Below are 13,518 nucleotides of genomic sequence, written 5' to 3'. Positions count from 1 at the left end.
GTTTGGCCTGTTTTAAAGTCACGCTAAGTTTTTTTTTTTTTTTAATTGAAACATAATGATTGTACATATTTCTGGGGTACAAGTGATATTTTGATCCATGCATAATGATTAAATCAGGGTAATTAGCATATCCATAACCTCCCACACTAACCATTTCTTTGTAATGGGAATATTCCAAATTTTTCCTTCTAGCAATTTTTGAAATATACAATACGTTATTGTTAACTGTAGTCTCCCAACTGTGCTATTGAGCACTAGAATGTATTCTTTCGATCTAACTGTATTTTTGTACCCATTAATCAACCTCATTCCCTCCGCCCTAACACGAGGCCATTTTTGACTATAGAATACAATACCAAGGCTCCTGTCCAATTGAGAAATATTATCTGAGGTAAGAAAATAAGTGTAATTCTAAAAGCCTTTTAGCAAAGTAATATAAATAGCAAATCTCCCTCCTGAGATTAAAATGCAGTAATACTACTTTTTCTAGGATTCTTGTAAAAAAATTGTTAATGAAGGGATTGATAGAGCTTACTTCTATATCTGATTATTTTATGGCTTACAGTGCACCATTTAAAAGATTTTGTGCAATCTTGCAGGAAATTCCAGGACTGGGTAATGTATCATGAAATATTTATGAAGCATTGGTAATATGTGCAGCATTTCATAAAAAAGGTAGTCCCATAGAGGACTCGAAAATTGCCGAAAAGGATGTGGATTTGGCCCCTTCACAGAACTCAGGGAGGAAGGTAATCTCAGGGGCAGCCATGTATCTGCAACTTAAATCAGTTATGTTAACCAGGGAGGAACTTGTTATTTTAATTTTGGAAAATATTTTCTTCACATCGATGGAAATTTCCTTAACCTTAGATTTTATTTTCTTAGAGTCTCTGTTACAAATTAAGAGGAAGAAAAAAAAAATTGAGGACTTGGTTTGATATTACATGTTTTAAGAAGAATTCTTGTTTTTAATTTAAATAAAATTGACTTCATAAATTCTGATTAAGAAAAAAAAAAAGACGAAGAACTGCCTTTAACAGATACTTGCTGGCAACTTATCTTCTGTAGACTCCAGATGCAGACACCAAGGAAAAAAAGTTTTTTACTTTAAGATTGAGTTATTTCGATTGTAAATTTTGTGTATTTTTTGTGTTCAGGTATGCTATATGCCTTTAAACGTTGTTGCTTTTTTTGTTACTAGAATTGTTTAATTGTTCATACATTCCTTTCATCTTCTAAAATGAGTAAAAGTCAGTGTGTATAACTTGACAAATTTCTGACATTATAAAATTACAGAGTATAACTTCATATTCAAATTACAGCCGTTAAAATGATCGATTTGACCTTACAGTCTGTAAATGGATCCGTTTAAATCCTATTCTGTAATGAGCAGTTGAAAACACTACTCCATCGATATTAAGACATTGATGCCTGACCTTCAGGTGATTCATAGTTTATTTGAGAAGACGGCACGTCTCACGGGGGAAAAATATTTAAGTGAATGAACGAGACTCATAAGTGATGGATGATCTCAGAGGTGGGACAGGTCACTTGGTAGGGAGGGGTCGTGCCTTCCTTGGGGGTGATTAGGCTCCTTGAGCTGGAGTCAGGCTGCCTGGTTTCACATCCTGGCTCTGCCACTTGGTAACTGTGTGTGCTTGTGCAAGTCGCTTAATCTTTCTGTGAGACAGGGATAACCGTAAGACAGTGCTTTATTCTTAGGGCTGGGAACATTGGGTGGGAGATGACACAGGCCCCAAAGGAAAAGGTTATGCTGGGGTGTGGCAGAGGGGGTGCGGCCCCAGCTGCAGGGGCTTGGTGGTCACAGACACAGAAGACATCACACCCACCTGAGCACTCAAGCCTGGAATATCATGCCTTTTGTGCCTTGGAATATGAACTCTGCAGCAAAGAGCAATGGATGGATTTTGAGCAGGGGGATGACACAGGTAAATGTCTTATCCTGAGCCAGACGTGGTGGCTCACACTTTGGGAGGCGGAGGCGAGCTTAGGGGTCGGAGACCAGCCTGGGCAACTTGGCGAGAACTTGTCTTTACAATAAATCAAAAAATTAACCTGGCATGGTGGTGCATGACTATAGTTTTCAGATATTTGGAAGGCTAAAGCAGAAGGATCGCCTGAACCCAGCTGGTCAGGGCTGTGGTGGCGGTGAGCGTGCCACTGCACTCCAGCCTGGGTGACAGAGTGAGACTCAAAAAAAAAAAAAAAAAGTCTTGTCCTAAAAAAAAATTCCTTAAAAGAGCAGCATTTCCTTTTTTCTATTGAAATAAATGTCCAATATCTGAATTTAAAACCTTACTTTTTAATTTTTATTTGTTGTTGTTATTTTTGTAGAGACAAAGTCTTGCTATGCTGCCTAGGCTGGTCTTGAACTCCTGGACTCAAGCAATCTGCTCACCTTGGCCTCCCAAAGTGCTGGGATTACAGGCATGAGCCACTGTACCCAGTCATATTAGGTCAACTTTAAATTTGCTGTTTTGGATCTTGTTATCTGAATCTTTTAGGGCTTCTGAGTAGATTTCTAGTTTATTTTATCTTCATTCCATTCTTATCATTTTTTCTTACTTTATTCAACAAATAATCGAGTGGTGAGTTACTAGAAGAGGCAACAAGAGTGTAGAGGTTACGAGCATCGGTTCTGGAGTCAGACACCTGTGTTCAAATCCCAGCCATGACACTCTCCAGTCATGTCATGTTGAACCACTGTACAGCAAAATCACTACTGCTGTGTCCTTCAGTGGCCTCATCTGCAAAATGGAAATAATAATAGAGTCTACATCACAGAGTTGTTGTAAGGACTGAGTCAGTATTTTTTTTATTTTTTTTGAGTTGGAGTCTCACTCTGTCGCCCAGACTGGAGTGCCGTGGCACACTCATGGCCACTCCAATGTCGACTTGCTGGGTTCCAGCGATCCTTCCGCCTCAGCCTTCTGAGGAGCCAGAACTACAGGCTCGCATACAGCGCCCGGCGAATTTTTGATTTATTGTAGAGATGAGGTCTCATCAAGTTGCCTGGGCTGGTCTTGAACCCGCGGACTCAGGCAATCCACTCACCTCGGCCTCCTAAAGTGCTGGGATGGTGGGCTGAGCCACTGAGCCTGGCCTGAGTCAGTATTAAGTAAGCAAATGGGACAAAGCCTGGCATATGTAGTGAGTATTATTATTATTTTCTTTATTATTATAAAGATGTGGGCTACAATTCAGGGTTAGGTATACAAGTGGTGATTATGCAAGTACCCTTGTTGATGAGGTGTGCCCCTCCCTCCCCTGGCTGTTTCCCTCAACTGCCCATCCCATCCCCCTCCCCTGACAGTTTCCCACTCCTGCCAATCGTTTTCTAATAGCATTATAATTGTTCAAGGTCCGCTTATGAGTGAGAACATATGGTGCTCTGTTCTTTGCTTCTGTGATAGATCACTGGGTATGATCGACTCTCAATCCTTCCAAGTTGCTGTGAAGTCCAGATGTTTGTCCTTTATGGCTGCATAATATTCCATTGTGTGTATGTACACATTTTTTTTAAAATCCAGTCCAGCTTCGATGGGCAGCATGGTTGGTCCCTGTGAGTATTATTACTCTTTCTGGCATTTTCTTGCTGCATTTATGTTGAATTCTCCATCTACATCGGGCAGTCATGAAGATGGTCTTCTTCAGCACAACATGGTCACAGGACTGGGACAATGCTGAGGACTGAGAGGGAGCGTGAGGACAGGGGAGGGGGCTGCCTCTTGCTGTTTCACGTTAGAGACAAACAGCGATGTCCTGCAATCCTCTCCTTTTATCATCTGGCGTAATGTTTGATGGAGTCATCCACTTTATTCCGGAAGTCCTCCTTGTCCTGCCAACGATGTCCTGTACCTTCAATATTCAGTGGATCATCACAATTCGGAAAATTAGGAAACAGAGAGTTTGATCCCCGGACAACATCCTTTAACATTCTCGTGGGAGCCCAGCCAGTGCCGTCCATGGAATGTTCTCTCAGTAAACTTAGACACATTTCACCTGTCTCTGTGATGTTGGGGCGCCAGATCCTGGTCAAGCACTTTACTTTGGGAGGCACCGTGTGGTACACATCGGGAACTTCAGTTTCAAACTGAAATTTTGCACCTTGGTCGTAACCCTCATCTGGGGTTACAGTGAGCTGAAAGCAACGAAGCTTGTTTGGATCAGGAAAACACACTCTGCATGTCCAAGGTAGATTAGCTTCAAGTTCTGCAGCCTCTTTTTTTTTTTTTTATGAGTGCTATAATTTTCTTTAATTTTTCAGTGTGGTATTTTCTGTTAATTGATTTTCTTTTTTAAAAAAAAAATTATTTTAAAGATGGGTACGATTCAGGGTCAGATATACACATGTTCATTAGGCAGGTACCCTTGTTGATGAGGTGTGCCCCCTCTCCCCCAGGCAGATGCCCAGTACTGCCAATCCTGCTTCCCCATTCCCTCCCAGCAGTTTCCTGCTACTGCCAATCCTTTTCTTACAGTATTATGATAGTTGTTCAAGGTCCACTTATGAGTGAGAACATGTGATACTCAGTTCTTTGTTTCTGTGATAGATCACTGAGTATTAGATACTCCAAATCCATCCAAGTTGCTTCAAAGCCCATAATTTTTTCCTTCTTTATGGCTGTGTAATATTCCATCGTGTATATGTACCACATTTTATCCAGTCCTTTTTCGATGGGCAGCACGGTTGGTTCCATGTTTTCTGCAGCCTCTTTAACAAGCAGCTTGCCTCTCACAGAAACCCTCTTAGTGGAGTCGATTGCTGTGGCTGACATCGGCACCCTTTGAGACCCTCATCATGCTTCATTTTGCTTGCTAGCCTTAGCATCACTGCTGCCTTTACCCTGGGCACCTAGAGACAGGCGAGGCGGGCCCGGGTGGCGATGGTGAGAAGTGGCCCCTAACAGCCACGCCAGATCCCGGGACTGGAAGTGGTGGATCATGATGAGTATTATTAAATCAATATAAACGAAGGTGTCAGTCTGTGTTCTAGCCCACAGAGCCCGAAGAGGGGTAAACGAGGTCTCTTTTTTCATGGAGAGCTCTTACTCTGGGAAGAGACTTGAGTTTGTATGTTTATTAACTGGTGGGTAATTAAAAATGTTCTGCAGAGAATTAATTCAGGAGAATGCACTGTAGTGCTTGATTCCATTTGGAGGATAGGGATGTTTTGCCAAGACCGAATTTGCTCTTTGAACACTGGGGGGCCCTCTGCTTCTCTTGGAGGCCTTCGCCTGGGTCTAGTGGGTATTATGCGTCCCAAGTTCAGACTGATGTTAACACACACTAAGGTTAAGTTTCTGTCCACTTTGGAGCTTTCCAAGTTTTAAACACAGTGACTTTGGGGATGAAAGATATCCTCATTGCATACTATACCCTATCATTCTGTGTTATCACTGTCTTTATTGCCCTGTTAAAAATAACTTTGAAGTTTCTCTGTTTCTCTAAAGGGAAAGTCAGTGTTTCTAAATGGTTGTCAAGTTAGCCACTTAACTGAATATATCCATATTTTTTGAATAGTCGGAATACCTGAAAGCCCCTCATTCTAATGTTAAAAAATTGGGTTTGTAATGTAAGGAATCCATTAAATTTTTGCCTATGCTGGTCTGTTACTTACTTTTAGAAACTTTATCCTCTACGTGATAATTATTTAAAAAAAATTTTTTTGAGTTGGAGTCTCACTTTGTTGTCCAGGCTGGAATGCAGTAGCACGCTCATGGTCATCCCAGTGTCTACCTGCTGGGCTCAGGTGATCCTTCTGCCTCAGCCTTCCAAGTACCTGGAACTTCAGGCTTGCTACCATGCCCGGCTAATGTTTTGATTTATTTTAGAGACGAGGTCTCACCGTGTTGCTCAGGCTGGGCTCAAACCCGCAGGCTCAGGCAATCCACTTGCCTCGGCCTCCCAGAGTGCTGGTATTATAGGCTGGGCCACTGAGCCCGGCCTTGATAATTATTTTAAAAATCACAATCTTTCCCCATAACTGTCCATTTTTTTCTTTCAAGTACCACGCTTTTCAACTCTGTTATTCAAATAAAGAAAATTCACACACCATCTGTGAACAAGAGCTGAAAATGAAAAGCAAAAAGAGTCCATTGAGTACCTCATTCTTCTATCCTTCTTCAAGTGGGAAGGTGGCGGGTGATGTTAGGGAAAGAATATCTGGCTGTGAGTTAGGGTGTTTGGATTCCAGGACTGAGATTCATTACTTACAAACTTTGTGGACTTGTCCAGGTCCTTCCACATCCATGGACTTTTAAATGTCTGTGATCCTCAGACAATGAGGCCCATCTCCTCTCTAGTGGCATTTTTCTAGACCCAGAGAACTTCCATGTAAAGGAAGCCTCTGCTGGTGACTCAGAGAAGTGAGGGAAGAGAGGACAGTGTGTTGCAGATCTGAAGGTGGACAGATGTTCTCCCAACCTCAAAATTACTGAATGGTTAAGAGTATATCTTTCTTGACCATCACAGCTTGTGGGTGTGTCTGATCCCTTTTCTTCTCAGCACTCTGACTTCCTGTGTGTGTTGGACGTCTGTGGCTGCCCCAGCCCCTCGCTTTATATACCACTTCTCAATTCCAGGAACTGAAGAGTTTAATGTGCGGTTTCCAAATTCCGAAGGGAGAGGCCCTGATTGTGCCAGCCTGTGATGCATGGCTTCTCTGGCATCAGGGTCCTTCCTGTGGCCCGGTCAGCTGAGCTCTGGGAGGTGTCACATAATATAGTCTGGACGGCTGGAGGAGGGGGCTGCTTGGTGTCATAGGGATGTGGGTAGCAATGATTAGGAGAGGAAATGATTAGGAGAGGAAGCCATTGGCCTCCCAAGGATTCTTGCCAAGATGCCATTGTGGATAACCTTAATGAAAGATGGATTGGATGATAGTATAATTGGATAGATCCTCGGCTCATTGAACAAGCAGGCTTAAAGAGTATCGACTGATAACTTTTTCCTGCTTGGAATGGTATCCTAGTATTGTGCCCTAGAATTTCATCATTTACCTCGTCTTGTTCAACATTTTTTTTTTTTTTTGAGTTGGAGTCTCACTCTGTTACCCATGCTGGAGTGCAGTGGCACACTCACGGCCACCCCAGCCTCAGGCTTCCAGGTAGCTGGAACTACAGGCACATGCCACCATGGCCGGCAAATGTTTTGCTTTATTGTAGAGATGAGGTTTTGCCAAGTTGCTCAGGCTGATCTCGAACCCGTGGGCTCAGGCAATCCTCTCACTTCGGCCTCCCAAAGTGCTGGGAATACACACTTGATCTACTGTGGCCGGCCATGGTTTTTTTTTATTTTTTATTTTTACTTGGGGTCTCACTCTGTCCCCCAGACTGGAGTACTATGGCATGATCATGGTTCACTGTAGCCTCGACCTCCTGGGCTCAGGCAATCCTTCCGCTTCAGCCTCCCAGGTAGCTGAGGCTCCAAGTATGTACTATGATGCCTGGAGAACTTTTTGAATTTTTGTAGAGACGAGGTCTTGCTATGTTGCCCGGACTGGTCTCAAACCCCCGGGCTCAAGGGCTCAAACAGTCTTCCCAAAGACCTCAGCCTTCCAAAGTGCTGGGATTAGAGGTGTGAGCCACCACACCTGGCCTTGTTCAATATTTTAAATCAAAACTTGGCTAAAGACACAGAAGGTATCCATATCAAGTGCACTGAGAACACAAAATGGGAAGAACATAGTAAGTATGATAGAAGAGAGAATCAAGATCCAAAATTATCTTGACAGGTTAAAATGCTCGGCCCAAAACAAGCTGAAACTTAGCAAGAGTAAACATGAAATTCTGTGTTTGGGATGAAAAATCAATTGCACATATTCGTATGGGGGAGGTTTGTCTTGGCCGTAGTTTGTGAAAAGCTCTTTCAGTTTTACTTAACCATGAGTTTAATACCATCCAATGGTATGATGTGGCTGTGAAGACACATTAACTTAATTTCAAGCTAAATGGAAGTAGAGTGTCCAGGGCAGCAGATATAATTACTTCGTTGGATTTTGTCCTGGTCAGACCTCAACTGAAGGATGCTTTCCATCTTGACACTTGATTTTCTGTTGTTGTTGTTGTTTATTTTGTTATTTTTAAAATTTAATTTTAAAGTTGTGGGTTACAAGTTAGGATTGCGTAGATAAGTGGTTCAGGTGCAGGTGAAGTTTGGGCCTCACATTGGCCCTCACTTCTCCTGGATCAGGGTTAGGTATCCTTACTGATGTTATGTGCCCTCCCCTCCCTTACCCTGGCAGTGTCCCACTACTGCCAATCTCTTTTTTGTAGTATTATGATAGGTGTTCAGGGTCTACTTGTGAGTGAGAACATGTGGTACTCAGTTCTTTGTTTCTGTGATAGGTCACTGAGTATGATAGACTCCAGATCCATCCAAGTTGGTGCAAAGTCCATAATTTTGTCCTTCTTTATGGCTGTGTAATATTTCGTTGTGTATGTGTGCCACATTTTATCCAGTCCAGTTTTGATGGGCAGCATGAGTTCCACGTTTTTACTATTGTGACTGGTGCTGCAATAGACCTGTGTGCACAGGTATCTTTTTTGTAGAATGATTTGAGTTTCTCCAGGTATATTTCCAGAAGGGAGATTGCTGGGTCATATGGAAGGCCAATTTTTGTTCTTTTAGAAATCACCACACTGTTTTCACAGAGGTTGACCTAGTTTGCGTTCCCGCCAACAGTGTAGAAGCCACCATGCCTGGCTAATTTTTTGATTTACTATAGAGACAAGGTCTTGCCAATTTATTTATTTATTGTAGAGATGAAGTCTTACCAAGTTGCCCAGGCTGGTCTCGAACCCGCGGGCTCAGGCAAGCCTCTCTCCTCTGCCTCCCAAAGTGCTGGGATTATAGCCGTGAGCCACTATGCCCGGCCATGAAGTGATATTTTTGTGGGAAATATGTTTCAAGCTTCCAACAGCCAGGGTATGGGCTTTTGAAACATGTTCTGTTGCAAAGCTGGAATGACCCATGTTTCTCGCTTCCCCTGTGATGTCCGGCTTCACACCAACCTTGGAGCCTCTTCTAAACTGGGCTCTGGTCTTGGACGCCTTCCGTGCTCCTTGCTACCAGCCGTGGCAGTTCCTGGAATTCTGACACCTCTGTGAATCAAGCCTTCCCATTTCTTCTCCACTGCTTTATCTAGAAATGGATTTTTTTGAGGTGCTTTCTTTCCCAAAAGGAATTTGAAGATTCCTATATAACTTTACATGATTCAGTATAATAAAGAGAAACATGAATAGTTCAGCATCTTCTATCCCAATAGTGAGCCTGATTGCATGTCTTGAATTATCACTGTGTGTATATTGTTTGTTTTGGTGTCCTTAGCTTAAGTTTTTTTTTTTTTTTGGGAGTCAGGGACTCTGTCATCCAGCTGAGTGTGCAATGGCATGCTCACGGCTCACTACAATCTCAATCTCCAATCTCCCGGGTTCAGGAGATCCTCCCGCCTCAATCTCATGAATAACTGGGACTACAGGTGCACACCACAACATCTGGCTAAATTTTTGATTTTTTTTGAGTCAGAGTCTCTCTCTGTTGCCCAGGCTGGCATACAGTGGCACGTTCATGGCCACCGTATCCTTGACCTGCTGGGCTCAGGCGATCCTTCCACCTCAACCTTCCGAGTAACTGGAACTATAGGCACGCGCCACCACACCTGGTTAATTTTTTGATTGATTGTAGTGATGAGGTCTCACCAAGTAGCCCAGGCTAGTCTCGAACCCATGGGCTCAGGCAATTCTCTTACCTTGGCCTTCCAAAGTGCTGTAATTATAGGCATGAGCCACCACACCCGGCCAAGTTTTTGATTTTTTTTTTTGTAGAGACAAGGTCTTGCTATGTTGCCTAGGCTGGTCTCAAACTCCTGGCTCAAGCATTCCTCCTGCTTGGCCTTCTAAACTGCTGGGATTACACTGCATCTGGCCTTCTTAAGCTTTTAATCCGTGCATTAGAAGGTATAGGAGCTACGTGTGAATGTTGTAGAATGATGATGCCGGTGCTAATGAAAGCTCTTTGAATGATTCTATTACTCAGGATTCTTGGTTGAAGTAACTGAAAGGGCCACTGGCTGGTTTAAGCACGCGTAAATAAATGAAAGGCTGTGGGGCAGTTTTTTGGGGAAGTCCAGAGAGCCCACTGGTCAGGTACAGAAGAGGCCAGAAGGCCAAGCCACGGTCCAGAACCCTCGACAGGCCGCTGATGGTGCTCTTGACACCCCATGCTAAGCTGCAGCAGTTGCCGCTGGACATAATCCTGGCACTGCCAGCGTCCCTGTCTGTGGAATGAATTCTTCATTGTCACCCCAGTTTCATTTTATTTTTAAAATTTCTTGTTCTACGTGAAAATGACCAGAGGGGAGCTTCTGATTGGCCAGGCGTTGGTCACATGCTCAGGCCTCACCTAGGAAGTGGGGGTGGAGGAGTGTTTCTGTGGGAAATAGACAGTGTCTTCCACAAGATGAGGAATTCATCAAAGGAAGGGCTCTGGATGTTAGGCAGCTACAAAATGGCTAGTTAAAAATAATCATTTGGCTGGGTGTGGTGGCTCACGCCTATAATCCCCACACTTTGGGAGGCCGAGCTGAGAGGATTGCCTGAGCCTGTGGTTTCAAGACCAGCCCGGGCAACTTGGCGAGACACTGTATATACAATAAATAAATAAATTAGCCAGGCATGGTGGCACACGACTGTAGTTCCAGTACTCGGGAGGCTGAGGCAGAGGGATCACCGGAGCCCAGCAGGTCGACACTGGGATGGCCATGAGCGTGCCATTGCATGCCAGCCTGGGTGACAGAGTGAGACTCCAACTCAAAAAAAAAGAAGGGACCCCAAAGGCCAGGCATGGTGGCTCACGCCTATAATCACAATCTTTGGGAGACTGAGGTAAGAGGATTATCTGAGCCCAAGGGTTCAAGACAAGCCTGGGCAAATTGGCAAGACCTCATCTCTACAATAAATCAAAAAATTAGCCAGGCATGGTGACGTGTGCCTGTAGTTCCAGCTACTTGGAAGACTGAGGTGGAAGGATCGCCTGAGCCCAGCGGGCCGAGGTTGCGGTGACCATGAGCATGCTACTGCACTCCAGCCTGGGTGACAGAGTGTGACTCCTACTCAAAAAAAGAAATCATTTATGTTTAAGTTCCTATGTTCATTTATGAAACTCAGTGGCTCAGCTTAGTCTAGAGCAGCGTTTCTCATCTGTGGCATAGATGAACATTTTTGTTATGGGGCCCTGTCCTGTGCATTGTAGGGCATTTAGCAGTATCTCAGGCCACTATCCATTGATACTGGTAGCATCCTTTCCATTTTGACAATCAAATGTTTCTGGACATTGCTAAAAATTCCCTGGGGGGCAAAATTGCCCCCCATCAAGAATCACTGGGCTAGAGGAATTCTGAAGCCGTGGATTATGATCCTGTTGGCCTTGCATTCATGGCATTATCACCGGAATGGACCTTATACTATTGGCCTGAAGAGGGACAAAGCTATGTGTACGATGACGCCCTTCACCTGCACATGAATGTGTGATACTCCCATGTTCTCAGTCTTCAAACTGAAGAGGTGTTGGAAGGGTGCCAATTTCTGGACCCTGCCTTCATGTACTTTTACTCTGTGAGTCTGAGGCCCAGGAATCTGTACGTTTTAACAGTAGACCCTGGTGATTCTGATGCAGGTGGGCATGGGCATTTTATTTAATTTATTTTTTATTTTTTTGAGTAAGAGTCTTACTCCATTGCCCAGGCTAGAGTGCCGTGGCACACTCACGGCCATCCCAGTGTCAACCTGCTGGACTCTGGCAATCCTTCTGCCTCAGCCTTCCAAGTAGCTGGAACTACAGGCGCGTGCTACCGCGCCCGGCTGATTTTTGATTTTATTGTAGAGACGAAGGCTTGCCGAGTTGCCCGGGCTGGTCTCCAACCCATGGGCTCGGGCAATCCAACTTTCCTCGGCCTCCCAAAGTGCTGGGAATTACAGGCTGAGCCACTGAGCCCGGCCATGGTTCACATTTTAATTGATAAGTGGCTACTTCACTGAGTGCCGACCTTGAAAGCAAAAGACATGTGTTTCTTTAAAAAGAAGAGATGCAATTTTAATACTTTCAAATCTTTTCAATCATTGATTTAAACAAAAGCAAGGTAAAGATGCTGTATCTTCTTAGAAGAATTTTTTGGCAGGGGTTGTGTGGAACCATCCTTGACACGTGATGTCAGCACTCATTGCCTTCTGTCACCATCAGTAGGAAGTATCCTCTCTTGTTTTGAACTCTGATGTGCTTTCAGACGTTCTCAGGAAAGGACCTCTCACTCCTCCACCCCCCTAGCTCCCGGTCTTTCTTAAGTCTTAGTTAAACCGCAAAACCTCCAAGGGAGGTTTTCATGCTTTTCTGGTCGCACAGGTCTGTTTATTGGTCTTGTTTCTGACTTCCTAACCCCCGCAAGAGCAAGGAACACTGTCCCCAGTGTCACTGGCTTTATATTTCCTGTGGCGCCCTGATGAGAGGAGGGCTGACATTCTAATTGTGCATGGGGATAGAGGAGGTGTCTGGAAGGTGATCCCTGAAACAAAGTCGAGGCCCTCCTGAGCCTCCACGCCTCTCTCAGATGAAGCCTTAAGTCTAAGAAAGAGGATTCCATCCACTGGCAAGGCATTTTGTGCATTTTATTTATTTATTTATTGAGCTGGAGTCTCACTCTGTCACCCAGACTGGAGTGGGGTGCAGTGGCACATTCACGGTCACCCCAGCACCAACCTGCTGGGCTCTGGTGATCCCTCCCTTTCAGCCTTCCAAGTAGCCCAGAGCTACAGGAGTGCACTACCATGCCTGACTAATTTTTGATTTATTGTAGAGACGAGATCTCGTCAAGTTGCCTGGGCTGGTCTCGAACCCATGGGCTCAGGCAATCCACTAGCCTTGGCCTTCCAAAGTGCTGGGATTACAGGCTGAGCCACTGAGCCTGGTCTACCTTGTGTATTTTAAACATGTTTTGGGGGACTTTCTAGAACTACTTCTTTCTTTTTCCTTTTTTTTTTGAGTCAGAGTCTCTCACCCAGGCTGGAGTGCAATGGCATACTCAGGGCCACCCCAGCCTCAACCTGCTGAATTCAGGCAATCCTCCTGCCTCAGCCTTCTAAGTAGCTGGAACCACAGGTGTGTGCCACCATCCCAGCTAATTTTTTGATTTATTGTAGAGATGAGGTCTTGCCAAGTTGCCCAGTCTGATCTCAACCCCCGGTGCTCAGGCAATCCTCTTGCCTCAGCCTCCCAAAGTGCTGGGGTTACAGGCGTGAGCCACTGTGCCCAGCTGGTTCTGTCTTCATTCCTGCTCTAGCTGGGACTATTCACAGTGCTACCTGTGACAGCATTTTTTCTAAAACTCAGATCAGGCTACTTTGCCAGTTTAAAGCCTTTGATAGTTCTCCATTGATTACAAGACAAACTCTGCATGGGTTCAAGCCCCTACCCTACCTTTCCAGCCATTCCCCGCCATGCCCC

The 13,518-nt window shown here is 44.5% G+C and overlaps 1 pseudogene; it reads right to left on the bottom strand.

Annotated features, from left to right (window-relative positions):
• Positions 1–3,606: 3,606 nt before the first annotated feature.
• On the bottom strand, positions 3,607–4,852 carry LOC103266478 (annotated as a pseudogene).
• Between the last annotated feature and the right edge of the window lie 8,666 nt (positions 4,853–13,518).

The sequence above is a fragment of the Carlito syrichta genome, unplaced genomic scaffold, assembly GCF_000164805.1.
Source record: "Carlito syrichta isolate Samal-C Ts95f unplaced genomic scaffold, Tarsius_syrichta-2.0.1 Scaffold307203, whole genome shotgun sequence".
Lineage (NCBI taxonomy): Eukaryota > Metazoa > Chordata > Mammalia > Primates > Tarsiidae > Carlito > Carlito syrichta.
Note: the sequence above shows the minus strand (reverse complement) of the source record. Positions and strands in the feature narration are given on the sequence as shown.